Genomic DNA, 18293 nt, shown 5'->3' on the forward strand with positions numbered 1-18293 from the left:
TGCTGCTGTCCTTGCTAGATGAGCACCGAGTGGCTCCATGCTGATTAGGGCTGGGTGGCCGCTGGCCTGGAGACACTGAAGGCACCTTCTGCTCTGGCCAGGAGGGGCTCAGAAAACGCAGAGACAGAATATCCCCTCAGTGTGCTTTCCAACAGTACCCAGAATGCAAAACCTCGGATGAAGCCAGCTCCCCCACCCTACAACAGCAGCATCTGAGGCATGGGGAAACTGAGGCACACCCCATAGGCATGGGCTTTTTACGTGTTGGGGAAGCAGGTGACAGAGTGTAACTGCAGAGGAGTGAGCTGCCCCTGGCTAGGAAGAGATGCAGCATTGTCATCTCTTGCACCAAGCAAGCCTGGATTAGCAACCCAGGTCCTTACCCATCCTTCCCAGCCGAAGGCCTAATGCTGAGCTTTGCCCTGCTCTTTACCCTGCTGCTTCTTCACCAGCTGTTTGGGAAGGGGAAGAGAGTTGGTTTTGCCTTGCAACAAGCTCTGGTTCTCACTGCGACAAACTCCAGTGCATGCAATCAGAATCATACAGAATGGTTTGGGTTGGAAGGGACCTTAAAGCTCACCCCAGTTCCAACCCCTGCCACAGGCAGGGACACCTTCCACTGGACCAAAGCACACCCCCAAGTCCCTCGCCTTGGGGCTGCTCTCCAATGGGCCAGCACTGACATGGCTCACACTGCCCGTGGCATCACTCCCAGGGTGTGCAGTGCCCCACTGCCCCAGCTCCTGCCGTCACCAAGCTCAGCTCCTTGAAGCCCACAAAAGCTCCACTGTTGGCTGCTGCATCACCTCCCATTGCTCCCTGTTTGCACAACTCCCCTCCCCGGGGATCAAGTCGCAGCGCGCCCGCTTGTGTCGACTCAGCTCCCAGTGGAGCGGGGACATTGCAGCAGCCCCAGCACCCCCAGTGAGCAAGGAAACACGGCTGGGTTTGGGAGAACGTGCCCATTCAATTCTGCTTTACAAACAAGCTCGATGGACAGGGAACTGTTTTACCTCCTGGTGTGATCTGCCCCAGTTCAGTGCACAGCAGCGATGCCCCTGCACCAAAGCTAAGGGAAGAGGTTTTCCACGTCACAAGTGTTGCACAAGATCCCCAAGAGCAGCTCTGCAGAGCTTCCTCCAACGCTCTGCACTGACTAATGATGGACCAAACAGCATTACTCACACCTGCAGCACCCATCCTCATTCCCAACAAAGGCATGCAATGCAGCAGAGGGTGCAGCCCCACTGCTCATTAACACAGCAATGCCACCTCCAGGGACTCCCTTCCCCTTCCTGCTGGATTAAAAACCCTTTTTGGAAGGTGCATGGAAAAAGGTGGCAGTGAAAAGGCAGCACGTGCCTTGGCCAGGTTTGCACTGTGGGGTTGGGGTCTGGCCTTGCTCTCCTTGCTTTGGAAAGACCGGTTACTGCATGGCCAACAGTGGCTGCTGTCCCTTGGCCAGGGCAGGGAGGTGACACCGGCCCCACGCCAGGAGGAAGCTGAGGCCTTTTTCTGTCCATTGAGTCACTTCCCGCGGATCCTGGCTGCCGCCTGTGCTGGGAAGGGGACAGGGGTTGGGTGTCAGTGCAGACAGGTCAGGCTCGGCATAGCATCCCAGCCTGGTTTGTGCTGGAAGGGACCTTAAAGCTCCTACAGCTCCAACCCCTGCCACGGGCAGGGACCCCTTCCACTGGAGCAGCTTGCTCCAAGCCCCTGTGTCCAACCTGGCCTTGAGCACTGCCAGGGATGGGGCAGCCACAGCTTCTCTGGGCACCCTGTGCCAGCGCCTCAGCACCCTCACAGGGAAGAGCTTCTGCCTTATCTCCAACCTGAACTTCCCCTGTTTCAGTTTGAACCCATCACCCTTTATCCTATCACTACAGTCCCTGATGAAGAGTCCCCTCTCCAGCATCCTTGTTTCAGGATTTCCTCTGGGAATCTCACAGCTCAAATAATTCCTAGCTCAAAAAGGTTCTGTTCTCACCAAAACACTTAATGGCAGTTGGAGGTGGCTGAAATGCAGCTCAACCATATGTATGTTGATGTCTGTTGTTGTCCTGAAGGCACAGGCACCTGCAGTGACTGCTGAATAGCCTAACCCCCATGAGAAGTACCTCTGCAGAAGGTCAACGATGCATTTATGTACCTTTGGACACAGCTGGTCCTTACTGAGCTACGTCTGCCCTGAAGAACAGAGCTGTCCATAAAAACCACTGAGACATCCACTGGAACACAAAAACCAGGAGACTTCATTCAAGGGGATGGCGCTGCATACAAGCAGCTGCCTCTGACCCTCATCGAAGGCCTCCTGCAGCAAAATGTAACTTAACTCCAGGAAAACTTGCTAAAGATTTCCTTTCCACCATGGAAACCACCTTCTGCATTCCTGTCTCTCGCAGAAGACGACGACACCGAAGTGAGGAGATGTTTCAAAACAGAGCTGATTGCTTTTTTCCCTTTGGTTTTTCTTTCCAGGCAAACTCCTCTCAAAAGTGACACCTTTTTGTCAAACACTTCACTTGTGACAAATTGGCATTGTCACTGAGGAGAGCGCTTCTTTGGGAAGCCTCCATCTGTTTTTCCCCAGTGAAACACTGATGGTGGCAAGGTTGCAGAACGGAACGTGTGAGGCGAAGGATTAATTAACAGCGATCTGGCTCCAAAACCAGAGTCATTTTCATTCAGGAACTTGGCACCACTTAGCACCTCCTCCTCCTCCTGCACTGACAGAGTATTTTAAGCTCCTGATAATCACACGTGCCTCGACCAGAGTTTTTGCAGTGATTAATTAAAACCTCGACAGAAAGAAATACTCAGTTTGTTTTCTTTTACATCCCTCCCCAACCTGTACCCAGTGACGTTTCCCTTCTTTAAATCAGCACTTGCATTGTAAAGAGGCAAAAAAGTAATGAGTAAAGGGCAATCATCATCCAGTGCTCCCTGCTGCAATCTTATTTTGGGACAGTTTCCTGAACTAATCCTCATTTCTATTGTGGTTTGTTATTTTATCATGAGAATTATGGTTATCATCACAGACACTTTAATGCCTAACAACTTCTGGGTGCCTTTACAATGTTGTCATTCAAATGCTAAAAGCCTCTAATGAGACTAAGATAATGGCCTGCAAAAATAAATGATACAGATCAGAATAGGGGGAATTTGCTTACAAAATAAAGGAAAACAAATAAAAATTATCCATCCTAATTAGAATTCAAAGGCAGCAACTGGTGGGGTGAAACAACATCTATTCTGGGGAAGGTGGTTTCATCTGGTATTGAAGCCCCAACAGAGCCTGTCCTGCTCCACCCGGGGCAATGAGCATCTCTGCTTTGGAGGACAGTTAGAAGGGAAGGAAAGCCTCAAATCCTCCTTTCTGAGCTTGTTACCAGTTTATATTGGAAGTAGATGATCTTAAGGTCCTTTCCAACCCAAACCATTCTATATTGACATCACTTATGTGCCACATACCCAAAACCTCCACTGTGCTCTTTGCCAACAGCCTGCAGCTCCCTGCCCTGGCTGCCACCAGCTCCAAGCTCCTGCCACATCTGGATCCAGTGGCAAATGTCCTCGACTCCTTCCTGCACTCCTCAGCTTCATCAGTGCTAAAGCAGCATATGGGGAGGTGAGGATGGCACCCCCAGCCTGACATTTACAGCCATCGAGAGGACAGAGCAAGGCTGGCCACCCAACATGTGTAACCATCAGCGAAACATAGGCTGAGAGCTTTGAACCCTGAACCCCACCAGAATCAATATTTTCCTTTCTAAAACAACGCTGGGGGAAAAAGCACATCCAATATAGATTCAGTGTTATTCCAGGTTTTACATTATTCATTGAACCTCATCCTATGTCATGCTGCAGAGAATATATTATCATCTATGATGACAAAGAAAAGACACAACTCCTGCAAACATACAGTAAAGCAGCAGCCTGGGCTGCTAAAACAGCCCCCACAATTGGCAATCTCTCATTAGCAACATGTAATTCAGTTGCTATACATTGAGGTTGTGCCTGTGCCACCAGCCATTTGGTAGTGAAAGAGGAGAATACAAAATCAGACTAATAATCAAAGAGCAACAAAGCCCAGAGCTATGTGGCAGGTCTCGAACTTCCAGAAACCTTTTCTTGTTGAGGTTTCAAAGCCTTTATCTCACCCCCAGCACAGCCAGGAACATCACGGCAAGGCCACCAAGGCCCATCATGTCCCCAGGGCCACCCCACTCAGCCCATTTCAGCAGGGACATTGGGGGCATTGGCAGGGCACAGCCTGCACACGTGGAAGTAACAGGAAGAAAAGATGAGGAAGCCTACCTGGAAAGGGAAATACTTTATCCATATGTACAAATGTGCTGCTGTTTCTAAACATCCTCTGTATCCTCAATGACAGGCATGGTTTTAATGGGGGTGAAGGTGGGCAGCTCAACTCTCAACTTGGGCACTGTCTTTACTAACCAGATGTTACTGTCTAGTCTTTTAAAGCTGCCATTTAGCTTCCAGAGAGTTTCAAATAAGCAATTCTAATGATCCCTCTTCATTACCCAATCTAGCAAGAATATGTATGTGTGTTAGGGAATTCCATACAGAAACCATCTTTTTATGACACCATAACTTATCCAAACCCCACTTCTTTACATCCCAAACCTGCAGCTCTCTGTGCACGAGTCATAGGACTGGGCTTTGCATGGCAAGGACGTTGGGCAGAGACCATTCACCACCTTCATCCCATCCACATCCCCATCTGCCCCTCCAGCAGCCCCAGGCTGCAAGGTAAGAACATTTCCTCCACTCCCACTTTTGGGGCCATATGCTACAGATTGGGGAGTGGATGTGATGAGTTGGAAACCTGCATCACACTGGCTGAAGCCACCAAAGCACAAACCCAACCTTAGCGTGCCCTTGATTGAGACCAATGCCCCAACAGCTATTCAACCAGCTCCATGAGAAGCAACAGGGCTTGTTCACATGCATGGACTCAAAATGATGCCACAGCACAATTAGCGGTTTGCAGGAAATAAAAAGGGGAAGGGAATAAAGCCTGGCTGAAATCACTCAGCTTTGCAAGGCAGGTGAGGAGATCCCGGGGGGGCTGCATGGATCAATGACCCCATGTGCCCAGATGCACCCCATTCCCCTCCCATCCACTGCGTGTATCAACCAAATATTTATAAATCAATTGAAAGCAATTAATCAGCTAGAGGAAGATAAGGGATAATGAAGAAAAGAGATTAGCTGGTGATGCACAAACAGAGCTCCTCTGGGGAGGAACTGCTGTGGTTGGAAGCGTCCTCTGCAAAGCCTATTAGCTCCACTTAAAGCAGAAATTTAGAAGAGGCAAACTGAATAATTAAAAGGAGGAGTTAATGGCTCATGCTAACAGCTGCTAAAAACCTGCAGCAGTGTGTTTGTTAACCAAAGTGGCCACCGACAAAAGGACCTGCAGAACAGCCTTCACCTTGCACCAGGAAGGGATGCTCGGCCAGAGCCAGATCACTGCATCCATCCAGTGCACTGGACCTGCTACTGCCATCCTGCTGTGTTCAGTGAAGTGACCAACCCCTTCTAGCTGTTACAGTGATGGAGAAACAACTCCAGGAGTGAACACTTTCAGGTATATTCCTCGTATTACCCACCTGACAGTAGCCTTCAATCACCAACCCACCCTTAACACCAAAGCCAGTACTAAACAAGTACACAAAGGCAGTACACAAGTGCGATGGAGAAGGGCTGAGGGACCTGGGGGGTTCAGTCTGGAGAAGAGAAGGCTCAGGGGGGACCTGATGGCTGCCTCCAACTGCCTGACAGGAGGATGGAGCCAGGAGGGGCTGGGCTCTGCTCCCAAGGAACAAGGGATGGGACAAGAGGAACCGGCCTCAAGCTGCACCAGGGCAGGGTTAGATGGAGCTGAGGAACAATTCCTGCCCCAGAGGGTGCTCAGGCATTGGAACAGGCTGCCCAGGGCACGGCTGCAGGCACCATTCCTGCAAGTGTTCACACATCACGTACATGAGGCCCTCAGTGCCATGGGTTAGTGGTGGCCTTGGCAGGGCTGGGCAGTGGTTGGGCTGGATGAGCTTAAAGGCCTTGTCCAACCTGTGATTTCACACACAGAAGATGCTGGTACCAGTGCCAGGCTTAACCCAGTCTGCAGGACCAGCATCACCAGGATGGTGCTCCAAGAACTGGGTGCTTTTTGCCAAAATTACACCTCTGCACTGCACTGGGGGATGTTACAAGTGCCACTTCATTATTGAGGAGCACCCAAAAATGCCATGACCCCTTTCTGTGACCTGCATCCTATAGAAATGCTCCTAGGGATGCCATAAGAAGCTCTCCCAAATTTGTGACTTAAAGTACTTGCACTACCTCCTCCAATGTTGCAGGATCCCACCTGAGAGGTGGCTCCCAGATGGGCATCTTAATAAGAAAGGACTCAAGAAGAGCCATTGAGAGGAATAAATGTGGCATTTCAGTCCAATACTTGCCTTTTTCAAAGCACACTCAACAAAACTGCCACGTCAGGGCTGGAGCCCACATGTGTTCTGCAGAGGGGAAGGAGAGGAAGCATCTTACTCACCAGCTTGCAAGGCAGCAATTTAACCTTCAAGGAAGTGCTCAAATTCATTTAGTAACAACCCTTGTCCAAGGCTGGGGGCAAGATAATTCTACTGAGAACAATATAGAGTAGATAAAAATAACTGCACTGCAGCAAGGAGATGGAGAGCATGCTGCTGGGCACCACCTGCTGAAAGAGCCCAGCTCCAGGGAGACCTTAGAGCAGCTCCAGTGCCCCAAGGGGCTGCAGGAAACCTGGAGAGGGGCTTGGGACAAGGGCCTGTAGGGACAGGCCAAGGGGAATGGCTTGAACCTGCCCGAGGGGAGACTGAGCTGAGCTCTTAGGCAGAAGCTCTTCCCTGTGAGGGTGCTGAGGCGCTGGCACAGGGTGCCCAGAGAAGCTGTGGCTGCCCCATCCCTGGCAGTGCTCAAGGCCAGGTTGGACACAGGGGCTTGGAGCAAGCTGCTCCAGTGGAAGGGGTCCCTGCCTGTGGCAGGGGTTGGAGCTGGAGGAGCTGTGAGGTCCCCTCCAACACAAACCAGGCTGGGATTCTATGAAAACGTGCTTCTTTCTGAAACACCCACAGTATTCCCTGATGGGAGCCTTGCACCTGCTGCACACCTCTATTGTACGTGCACAAAGGCAGACAAAGCCAGGTAGAGCTCGGAGGGCTGCACACGGCTCCTGCCTGGGATTAATGCCGCACTGGGTTGCAAAGTTACTAACAGTGACAGCCCTGTAGCAGCGTTAGCCGGGGGGCAGCGAGCAGCCACTCTCAGGTCTCAGTGCATTGCACTGTGCAAGCCCAGGGCTGGGAACAGAAACTCCAATCAGGATTTTCAAATGATAATTATAATAAATCATACAAGACAAAATGGAGCAGCAGAAGCCATAGAAGACACACACCAAAGCCAGTAGAAAGCCCAAGCTTTGGCAGCATCAGGCTGAAGAGACATGAGTTGGTGCTGGATCCCCTTAGAATGAGCTCAACATTGGTACCATTGGGGAGACCACTCTTGCGAGGGTGGAAGACTATTCCAGAGGAGGCAGGGATGTGAGGAAGCACGGATGTGAGGAAGCACAGCAACCCAGCTAAGATGAGACAGAAACCTCATGTGTATTTATTTCCAACCACATGAAGCAAAACAGTGATGCCTTCCGAAGGAAGCCATGCCCCGAAATGTTTTATCTGGGACATGCAGGAAGCCCTTGGAGGTTGAGCACTGCAATTCCTCCAGCAGCATCAAGCCAAGAACATCAAGCTCCAAGAGAACATGGCATTTACACCTGGCTCCTGATGGACCCAAATACTGCACCATGGCTGGAAAAAGGCAGCTGGAGGATCACTTTGGTTTTTAAACTACTTTAAATGCATTCCAAAGGTCCGCAGGATGCATCCAGTGCCTTTTCTATTTTAAAGGGTCTTGCTGCCCCTGCATGGGATGGTGGCACTGCCATGGGGAGGGATCTGGGCTCCGACGTGACATCCTTGAGATTCCCAGCACATTGCTAGAGTGCAAGGAGTGCCAGGGAAGAATGGGAGGCAGAACCCTTCCATCAGGGAAGGGAGGCAGAACAGGGAGTAAAGAGAAGAGGGGAGAGATTACTGGAGCAAGATGGGCAACAGGAGCTGCCAGCTTTCATTACTTCCTCACAAGTCTCATAGTAATTACTGGGCTTGAATTCTTCTTTTTCTCCCCTCCCAAACCTCAGTTTTTAACTTAAATGGACTCAGGAAAATCTCAGCTTGGAGTTTATAAATAAGTGTTCATGACCATCCCCAATATAGAAATGGCTTCTGCATTTCCCCCTCCCCAGGTACTGCACGGGCTCAGAAAGAAAAGCAAAGGAACCTTTATCTCCTCCACATCCACTTTGTAACCTGAACCACGATCTTCAAATAGCTGGAGTTAGAAAATGAAGAGAGTAATACATGACCCTAGGAGACAAGTCCCCAGGAGGCAGTTACATTAACTCAGAACTAAATGTGATCAAGAATAATAATTCAAATATGGGTTTTCAATGCATTACTTGAGCAAGACAAAAAAATCCTCCTATTTATAAATACAGGCTTCGATGTTGTGCGCCTTTCCCACACTGCCCTCATGGGACCTCTCCTGAGCTGTGCCCTGCACTGGGCACTCCCCCAGAACAAATATCAGTGTACTGAAAGCATCAGGCCAATGATAACAGAAACAAAACTACAGCAACTTGGGGGTTGGAGGAAGGGGAAGAAAAATGCAGATGTAATGCATTCTATGATCTGCCTTGGTGCAAGCAGCATGTGTGGGAAAAGCATGGCTGGTTCCATCTGCATGTTGCACTTCGTAAGGGGATGAAACAAAGGGGATTTCTAGGGAAAAGCCAGTGTCAGGCATCCAAGTCCAAGTGACTGGCACAAGAGCATCAAGGATTCAGCTGGGTTAGAGCCATGGATTAAGTCGCTCTGCCCTAAACCCTCAGCATGGTAAGTCAGAGTTTCTATGGATGACTCCATAGAGCAGTCTCCTGGAGCCAGAGACGTGCCGGCTGCCCAAGGCCAGCTCCAGGATTAGGTTTAAAACTGGGAAAGTTCAAGACACAAGTGGTCATTGACACACGGGGCTCCCACCACCTCACACAAAGCGCATCCAGAAGATTTCAGCATCCTTCAGAGCTATTCCTTTCCTTAGTACGGCAGGGAGGGCTTTCCCATATTCCAGCCTGGTTTGTGCCTTAAGTGCGCTGCTGGCCAGGCTGCTGGCTAAGGCCCCTCTCTCCCAGGGGCTGCCTGTGAGACCCCAACTAAGGGAAGTATTTAAAACCCAGGCTGGGTGAAAGGTCTGCATCTGACAGCTCAGTTTCTAAACACACAAGTCTCAGGTGATGCTTCAAATCCCCAGTTAAGGGGCATTAAGAGAAGCACAGCCCCAACCTTCTCCAAGTTTAGCTGTGGTTGGTAACTGCTCTTTTCACCAGTTTCTCCCCATTTATACCACAGACTGATTAAAACCCCCCCAACCTGACGGGTTTGGAGTGAGATTCACCCTCACACCGCAGTTCCCCACAGCATTACAAATATTTGATGCAATAGAAAGAAAACAAAACCAGCCCGAAATGACAAAATGACAACTGAGAGGGAAACAATCTGGAACATTTTAACCTTCCAAATCTGTCTCTTAATTCTGCTGGTGATTTCTGCAGGCGAGGGAGGAATAAAACACAGCCCAGGCGATGCCTGCTTCTGTGTGACAAAGGCAACTTGAGATGGGATTTTAAAATAACATGACTACGCTGTAGTTAATGCCATTAAAATCCAAAGAGAACTGATAATCCCAGGCGGCTCCTGGGACAAGGATCAAATCATGCAACACAACAACTATGTGGTGCTATCCATTTCCTTTGATTGGAGGGGGAAAGGGAAACAAGGAAACCAAAACCTCTTTAGTAACGCAGCCTGCCCACTCACAAGCTATACCAACAAGCAACAAGGGAACCGTTGGCCAGCTCTGCACTGAGTTTCTCGAGTTAAAAACCAGCAAACAGTGAAAGAGATTTGGAAGCTAAATCATCCCCTGGGCTGCCAAACCTTCCCAGGCATGACTATCTCTGCCCAGGAGAGCTGCAGACCAGCAGCATGGCACATCCTGCAGCAAAGCATGGACCAGGCTCACCCCAGGGGCCGGGGAGCAGTGATGCGGATGGAGAGCAGCCCCAGAGCACCCACAGCAAGACATGGCCTATAAATGCCAAGATACTCCCCTCTCGAAGTCCCAGACCTGCAGCAAATGCTTTGGCCACCTCAAGCCTCAAGCCTGCACAGTTATGCACCTTCAAGCTGCTGTGCCTTAATTAGGCTTCACCAAGGGATCATTTAAGAGGACACAAGGCAAAATACAACCACTTGCATTCATAGACACAGAGCATTACATTTTTCCCGTAACACATGGTCGAATAGAAGCTTGGTTTGACACCAATCAATCCCACAGCAGAGATTTTACTGTTCTTGGGCCACTTGCAAAATCCTCCTCAAAGATTGCTGGGGGTTCTACAGGGATTATATTGCTTAGTGAGGCAGTTATAATCCCTCCGATAAGAGGGGCTGATCCAGGCAGAGAGGCACTGGCTCCACTCGATCTGCAAATACAAATTAAAACAGAGATAGCGGCACGTTTGCTCAGCCTCTGCCTTATCTGCGAAGCGTGGCAGAGAGAGATGATTTGATCCAGTTGTGGCCAAGGAAGGAAAGCAGGGCTGCAGGGGAACTAAGCACTGCGGAGAATCACAACAGGGATGTGCAGCAGGACCTGCACGCTAGGAGTTTTGGGAACAGACACCAGGAAATTAGGTGTGCTGTACATATGGGTTCTTACATGGGGAAAAGCACCTCTAAGCCACACCAGACCAGCCCATCCGCAAAGTTAAAGTGTCATTAAATCCCTTCCTGATTGGAAATAACCAACTGGCCAGAAAGCCCCTCTCTGGTGTGGAGAAGGGCTGGAAATGCAGGGTGCCCTCGGGGGAAAAACTCAGCTTCACAGCATCACAAACAGCATCTCTAGAGATAAAGAGTCCAAAAGGAACTCTCCCTCGCCTTCACAGCTATAAATAAGGAGAGAACTGGATGTTATCTGCAATACTGAATGCAGTTCTTTCAGTTAAGTCCCCCTTGGGAATTGCAACAACTGTTCTGCTGCTGGAAAGTGATTTGCAACTGATAAAAGATTGTATTTTTCTTACTTTTATACTTTTTCATTTTCAGCTCTACGGTCACAGATAAAGTTACTGGGAGCAATCTGCCTCCTTACCCCAGCCTGTGCAAGGGCCAGCACCACACAAAGCACTCCTCCTGCCACTGGTCCCAGTTATAACTTTGACGGGTTTTCAAAGGCAGCTCCAGAGAGACCTTAGAGCAGCTCCAGTGCCTAAAGGGGCTGCAGGAAAGCTGGAGAGGGGCTTGGGACAAGGGCCTGTAGGGACAGGCCAAGGGGAATGGCTTGAACCTGCCCGAGGGGAGACTGAGCTGAGCTCTTAGGCAGAAGCTCTTCCCTGTGAGGGTGCTGAGGCGCTGGCACAGGGTGCCCAGAGAAGCTGTGGCTGCCCCATACCTGGCAGTGCTCAAGGCCAGGTTGGACACAGGGGCTTGGAGCAAGCTGCAAAGCATCTGATGAGCTTCCAGAGGGAAAGAGCTTTCCAGCAGGGACTGCAGCCACAGACTTCAAGAATATTCTCCTGACACAACACAACCCTCCTGATTTGTTGGTTAAGAAGTACACAACGGTGCCATGGCCCCTGGTATTCCCAACAGCCCCGGGGAATGGCAGCACCTCCGCATGCAAATGGCAGTTACAAAGCTCGGTTTTATATTTCCAACGGGTTTTTTGAGAAGCAAATGAGAGCGTCTGCTCTGAAGCAATCATGGGGCTTAAAGATAACCCAAATGCTGAGCCCTTGGCAGTGCTCCTGCAGTGCAGGTATCATTCACAGTGAATGCACAACATGGGATTTGGGGGATGGGGGAAGCCTGCCCCAAAGCCCACCAGGGGAAGCAGAAGGGAGATGGACAGCTCAGCAAGTCCTGCCAGAATACTGTACAAAGCAGCTGTGTGTTAACAAAAACCCCAGAGAACCACCCCAGATTCCAGCCTGAATCCCAATTCACACACAGCATTTCCCTGGCACTGTAACCACCACGAAGCACATTATCTTCCATAGCAGTTGTTGGAAGTGTCACTAGGACAATTCAAATGAGAGGCTAGTTTCTCCTACACATACCATTTTCATAACCACAGCCCTTTTATACCCAGCCCAGGAGGGACAAGGGAGGCTGCCAGGTTGAGGAAGAGGATGCTCAGGCCCCCAAAGGCAATTGTTCCCCCCTCATCTACAGATCTTGCTCCTTTACCAGCCACTTGAGCGGAGCTTTACTCCACTGGGGGAGAAATGCAGACCACTGGTATGATGGAGATACAGCCTCCACCATGGTAAGGGAAATTCTGTAACAGGGCGTAAGTCATGTGTAAAATCCTATGTAGGATTTTACAGGCTGCTTTGGGACGCACATCATCCCCCCCAGCTCACCTGCATTTCCACTGGTCCCCATGGATCCTGCACTGATGCACCACAGAGGCTGCGCTTCCTGAGCCCTCTCCATGTTCTGGAGGGATCCCAAGAATAATTTAATGCATTCTAACAAACTCTTTTATATGTGGAAGCCTTTTTAATTTGTTTAATTCAAAATCAAAAGCGTGTTTTAAATTAACACCCCAAATGGGGGAGGGCATGCTCTGAAGATATAATGTTTGCACGAGATGATTTCACACAGGAATATTCCCAGTTAGCTCCCCATCCTCCAGCTCTTTTCTATCCCCAAAACTGCAAAGAGTAACTTCAAAGCCAAACTCTCTTTCCAAGTGGAATCCCATGGAATGGTCCCCAGTGGAGGGGAGGAGCTGTGGGGCTGCTGGGATGCTCAGCCCCAGTCAATGTGTCCCCAGGGCTGGGTAAGTCCTCTCTCTGCTCAGGGATCACTAACCCCAAAGCCACCACTATGCCTTAGTGTATGTATAATAGGTGCATACATAAACCCACATATTGCCTTGACTGCATCTGCCCACAGACAATGCTGAGCACCAAAACCTGCCTCTGGCACAGCAGCATCACTCCTCTGCAGTGGAAGCTACACAAGGACAGGGAACTTCTCAATCCTCAGTGCAATAAGAGATTCAGCATCCCAGAAACAACAAACCCAAGGAGGATGCAGGCAACTGAGGAACGTGCCATTGAACTGGATTAAGCTCCAAATCCATCTTTGAGGATGCAGCAAAGCAGCAGTTCTCCCCAGAAAAGCTGGGACACTAAAGACACAAGCACAGGCCTCATTGCTGTTCATGGAACAGACCCCTGGCATTTATCTCTGCTGCTTAAAGACCTCACCAGAGGTTCTTATTGTGAATCAGCATCACCAGGGGCTTGGGCTGGCCCTCCTTTGTCACACCAGTGTTAACTCTCTCCCCAAAAGGAACGGCACCAAAATGCAGACTGAGAAATTGCAGTTCAGAAGCACTGCGATCCTGAGCGTTCCAGCTCCAACATCTCTCATGAAAGAGAGGAATTTCCCTCCCAGTGAATAGCGGTTTATACATTCTTTGGCAACTGCATACCCATTAGCAAACACAATCTGTATTTCTGCCTCGCTCATTTGTTTGCCAAGTGCATTTGAAAGGAATATTTTATCCACGGCAAGATAAACCCCGTCAGCGGCCGCGCTGAAGCCTCACTGCAGGGAGGAGGCTTGTTCCATAAACCCCACCTGAACAAACCCCATCTGCAAAGGGCACCTAAACAGCTCAATGTGAGGATGGGGGGGTTGAGGAGGTGTCACCCCAGCCACCAGCTCTACCAACAGCACCCCAGCATTCTTCTGACTTGGGAAAAAACACAGTGGGAATAAGAAAGTGGAAACTGAGCTGCACCAGGGCATAGTTCAAAAGCACATGCTGGGTCATGGACAGCAAAGGCAGAGAGACCCCACCTGCAGCACTGTGTGCAGTTCTGGTGTCCCCAACATCAGAAGGAGATGGAGCTACTGGAGCAAGCCCAGAGGAGGCCACGAGGATGATCAGGGGCTGGAGCAGCTCCTGTATGGAGACAGGCTGGGAACACTGGGGCTGTTCAGCCTGGAGAAGAGAAGCTGCTTGGAGACCTCAGAGCAGCTTCCAGTGTCTGAAGGGGGCTGCAAGGATGCTGGAGAGGGACTCTTCATCAGGGACTGCAGTGACAGGACAAGGGGTGATGGGTTCAAACTGAAACAGGGGAAGTTCAGGTTGGAGATAAGGCAGAAGCTCTTCCCTGTGAGGGTGCTGAGGCGCTGGCACAGGGTGCCCAGAGAAGCTGTGGCTGCCCCATCCCTGGCAGTGCTCAAGGCCAGGTTGGACACAGGGGCTTGGAGCAAGCTGCTCCAGTGGAAGGGGTCCCTGCCTGTGGCAGGGGTTGGAGCTGGAGGAGCTTTAAGGTCCCTTCCAACACAAACCTTTCCATGATTCTGTAGAAGCTCTCCAGCCCAAACCCCAGCACTGCTTCAGCAAATGCCAGGGCCCTGCTAGAGCCTCAAGCTTCCCCCAATTTTTGCCTTTCTACAGATTTGGCCTGAGCTCAACCCTACTTCCTGGACATGGTAACGCAGGGTTTAAACCAAGCCACTTGCAGCTCACAGTCTGGTTCATGTGCCTAGGATATGCTTTAAACAAAGCTCCCTTAAAATGCCAAAACCAGGCATTTGTGGTTCCACAACGATTTTTTTCCTCCCCTTGGTGATTTGCTTATCAAATACACTTCCCTTTATGACAAAAATAGAGGAAAGGGCCTGTTCGACACATTTTCTTCTTCCTCTGACCCAGCAAGCTCCCACAGGCCAGCCAAGCCCTTCCAGCATCACCAGCACAGCAGGAGCGATGCTCCCAGCCCTGGGGCAGAGCAGCTCCTTGCTGCAGCCACCTGGGAATCACACATGTATTGCAGCACCCACCTAGGATCCAGCTTAAACTCTCCCTGAGCTCCTACAGGAGGCAAACAAATCGAGACCTATCCCTACCCTGAGAGCAGAGCTTGCTCTGAACGCGCACAGGAGAGCTCTGCTAGGAACAGAACAGCCGCTTGCACAGCACCAGCACCCAGCCCTGGCGTGCTTAAATACCCTTCTGGTCTTATTTCTTAGATCTGTAGTTTAATCTCTTTTCCTGGCTGGATTCTGCTCCTACAGCTGGGACAGTACTGCTGCCATGCAGAACTCCTCCAAACCCACTCCGAGCAGAATGAGAAACTCCTCCAAACCCATCCCAAATCACAAACCCAATGGCTGCAGTCCCAGCAAGGAATAAAACCACCCCTAAGGCAATGCACACCGCCAACATAAGCTCCTTGACCCCCTTTACTGGGAGAACCCCCCAGCAGCCCCATACCCTGGTTGGGGGGGGGCAGGAACCACCAGCAATTCCCACAGCCATCCAGTCCCACCTTTCATTTCCAGCTCAACTTTTACCCTCTTTACTTTGCTTCCAAGTTCAGTTGAAGCCATTATCCTAATTACAGCTACCTCTGGCACTGCTCTGACCCGCAGCACTTTGCTCCCGTCTCCCATGCGCTCCCCCCACATGCAGGGATCCTGATTTTGCAACTCAGCCCAAGAATTCCTGCTCGTTCAAGGCGTTTTTTCTACCAGCCCAAAGGCACAAGGAAGGGAAATGCTGGAGGGGGATGAGAAAAACGGGAAAACCTGTGCCAAGGGTGGTATGAAGAGAAAACCCCATCATTTGAAATGAAGAACACGTCCATCCTCCCAGATGCTGTTTGAACTAAGGATAGGTGATTCAGGAAAAGGCTCCAGGCATAGAGCAGATAGCTCAGTTCTATTCCTTACTGGTGGCATGGGGTTAAGTTGGGGTACAAGGAGACCTGCCCCTGTTTGTACCACTGCATCCATGTGCCTGGCACCCAGGATGCGTGCAGGGCTGGGATCCCTCACATAACGTTGTCAACAGCTAGTTAAGAGCTTAGCAGGATTTGCTGAAGCACCTAAGCCGGTTAGGTGCCTAAATCCCATTGAAAGTCCCTTTGGATACTGCCACCTTCCTAAATCCTAGGCGGTGTTTATTAATGGCATTAGCCACTTAAATACCTCCATCCACACATCCTAATCCTGCAGCTGGGAGCTGCTGACCACCAGCTCTGCAATACGGGGCAGGGTATCCCATTTCGGGGCAGACCAGGCAGGTACCCACTTGTGCCACTTCCCACCCCATCCCTGCCACCCTGGGAACGCAGTACTGCAGAGGCTGCTGGGGTTTCTCCCATGTTTTTTCCACCCTCCTGCCCTATCCCTGTGAACGTCATGATGAAGGGAAGATCGCTATCTACAAAGTCTCTTTGAAATGGGTGTACAACAAAAACTGTATTTCCTCCTGCTATGCACAGCCCTCCATGGGCTAAAGCTTTAAAGCAAGGGGCAACCCAAGGGGGAGAGGCATCAGAGCCTGCTGCTTCCCATGCTGGCAGCTCTCTGGATGCATGGATGCAGCTCAAGGGTTTGGAGGCACTTGGTGCATGTGCTGCAAAACTGACCCCAGAGGCTGCACATCCCAACCAGCAACCACCCCACTGCTTCCAGTCTGGGGTGATTTTTACCTTCCTGTGGTTGTAAGGACAGGGGAGGCAGAGGCAAGGTGTGCTTCGGGGTGCAGACCCTCCCAGTGCTCTTTCCCCCACCCTCAAGCCCATTTAATTCTACAGAACTCTCCAATAACGCAGGGGAAGGACATGCCTGAGCAGGCTGGGCTTGTATCATGTCAAATACACTTTAATTGCCGATAATTCCTGCATGCCTGCCTTATCCAAGTGAAAATGAAACGTCTGCACTCAACTCTGCAGCATAACCCTCCTCAGCAAGGCAGTATTGAAAACCAAGGGCTGCAGCACCAGAAAGATCAACTTTAAAGGGCGGCACGAGATGTTTCAAGTTAACTACAACCTAGAAACAGGCAGCAAACTCAACTTTAATAGCTGTAAGGGGTTTAGATAGATTCTCCCCTTCCTCTGCTGAATGGAGGAGGTACATGGCTTTAATGCAGCATCCATGGAGTGGGGGGGACAATCCCTCTTCCATCACACGTACAGGAATGACAGTACTGCCCTCCTGGATGCTTGACGTTCAGGGGAGGATGTTCCAGCTCTCCATCACCACCACCCAGCTACACTACTGTGTTGGAGAGCTTTATTCACAACCATGGGCAGATGATGGCACTTGCTCTTTGCTTCTTCATTCCTCTGACCAGGGGACAGACCCATGATAAACTGAGCTCCCATGGCAAATAAACACCAACATGGACGGGCTGTGAATTATCTGCTGGGCCAGGAATTATTGACCTGGGCTATTGAGGGAGCACAGAATCACCGGGGTTGGAAGGGACCTCTGGAGATCATCCAGTCCAACCCCCCTGCCAAGGAAGCACCACATAGAGCAGGATGAGCAGCCAGCACTGGTGCACAGACCTGAATGGGGTTGCTATTAATTCACACACATGCAGAAAAAGAGCTACACTCATGAGAGGATTTTATTTCCCCTGATGAATTTGGCCACCTCTAATTGCACCATAAACCAGATTGATGCTCCATGTCTTTTCTGAGGGCTTGGCTGCCTGTCTCCAACCCGGCTCTCACCTGCATTAGGGCTTCTGCAAGGGGCACTATCAGAATCCCAGACTGGTTTGTGTTCAACGGGACCTTAAAGCTCATCCAGTTCCAACCCCTGCCACGGGATGGGGCAGCCACAGCTTCTCTGGGCACCCTGTGCCAGCGCCTCAGCACCCTCACAGGGAAGAGCTTCTGCCTTATCTCCAACCTGAACTTCCCCTGTTTCAGTCTGAACCCATCACCCCTTGTCCTATCCCCACAGTCCCTGATGAAGAGTCCCTCCCCAGCATCCTTGTAGCCCCCTGGAAGCTGCTCTGAGGTCTCCTCTTGCACGTCCCTGAGATTCAACACACCCCCAAATAACAGCATGCTCAGTGCTGGGGCCACCCTCGCACTGTAACAGAGCTGATAGGTGGGAATGGCAGCCAGGGCATAATAATTCATACATTCCTTGGGGAATGCCAGCTAGAAAAGCCCAAATCTTCCCTTTGAGGCAGTCTTTGTGCTCAGGAGCATAGTGTGTGTTTTGACCCTGAACCCAATCTGGCTGGTGCTTGCGTTTCAGCTG

General features: G+C 50.6%; 1 protein-coding gene across 1 annotated transcript in view; it reads right to left on the reverse strand.

Moving 5' to 3' along the window:
• The window catches only part of KAZN (kazrin, periplakin interacting protein), a 216679-nt gene that overhangs the window by 20749 nt on the left and 177637 nt on the right, over positions 1 to 18293 (reverse strand). The gene's annotated exons all lie outside the window — the stretch shown is intronic.

This window comes from Neopsephotus bourkii, unplaced genomic scaffold (genome assembly GCF_033783945.1).
Source record: "Neopsephotus bourkii isolate Nb327-2 ecotype Australia unplaced genomic scaffold, CSIRO-AGI_Nbou_v1 NB_1500, whole genome shotgun sequence".
NCBI lineage: Eukaryota > Metazoa > Chordata > Aves > Psittaciformes > Psittacidae > Neopsephotus > Neopsephotus bourkii.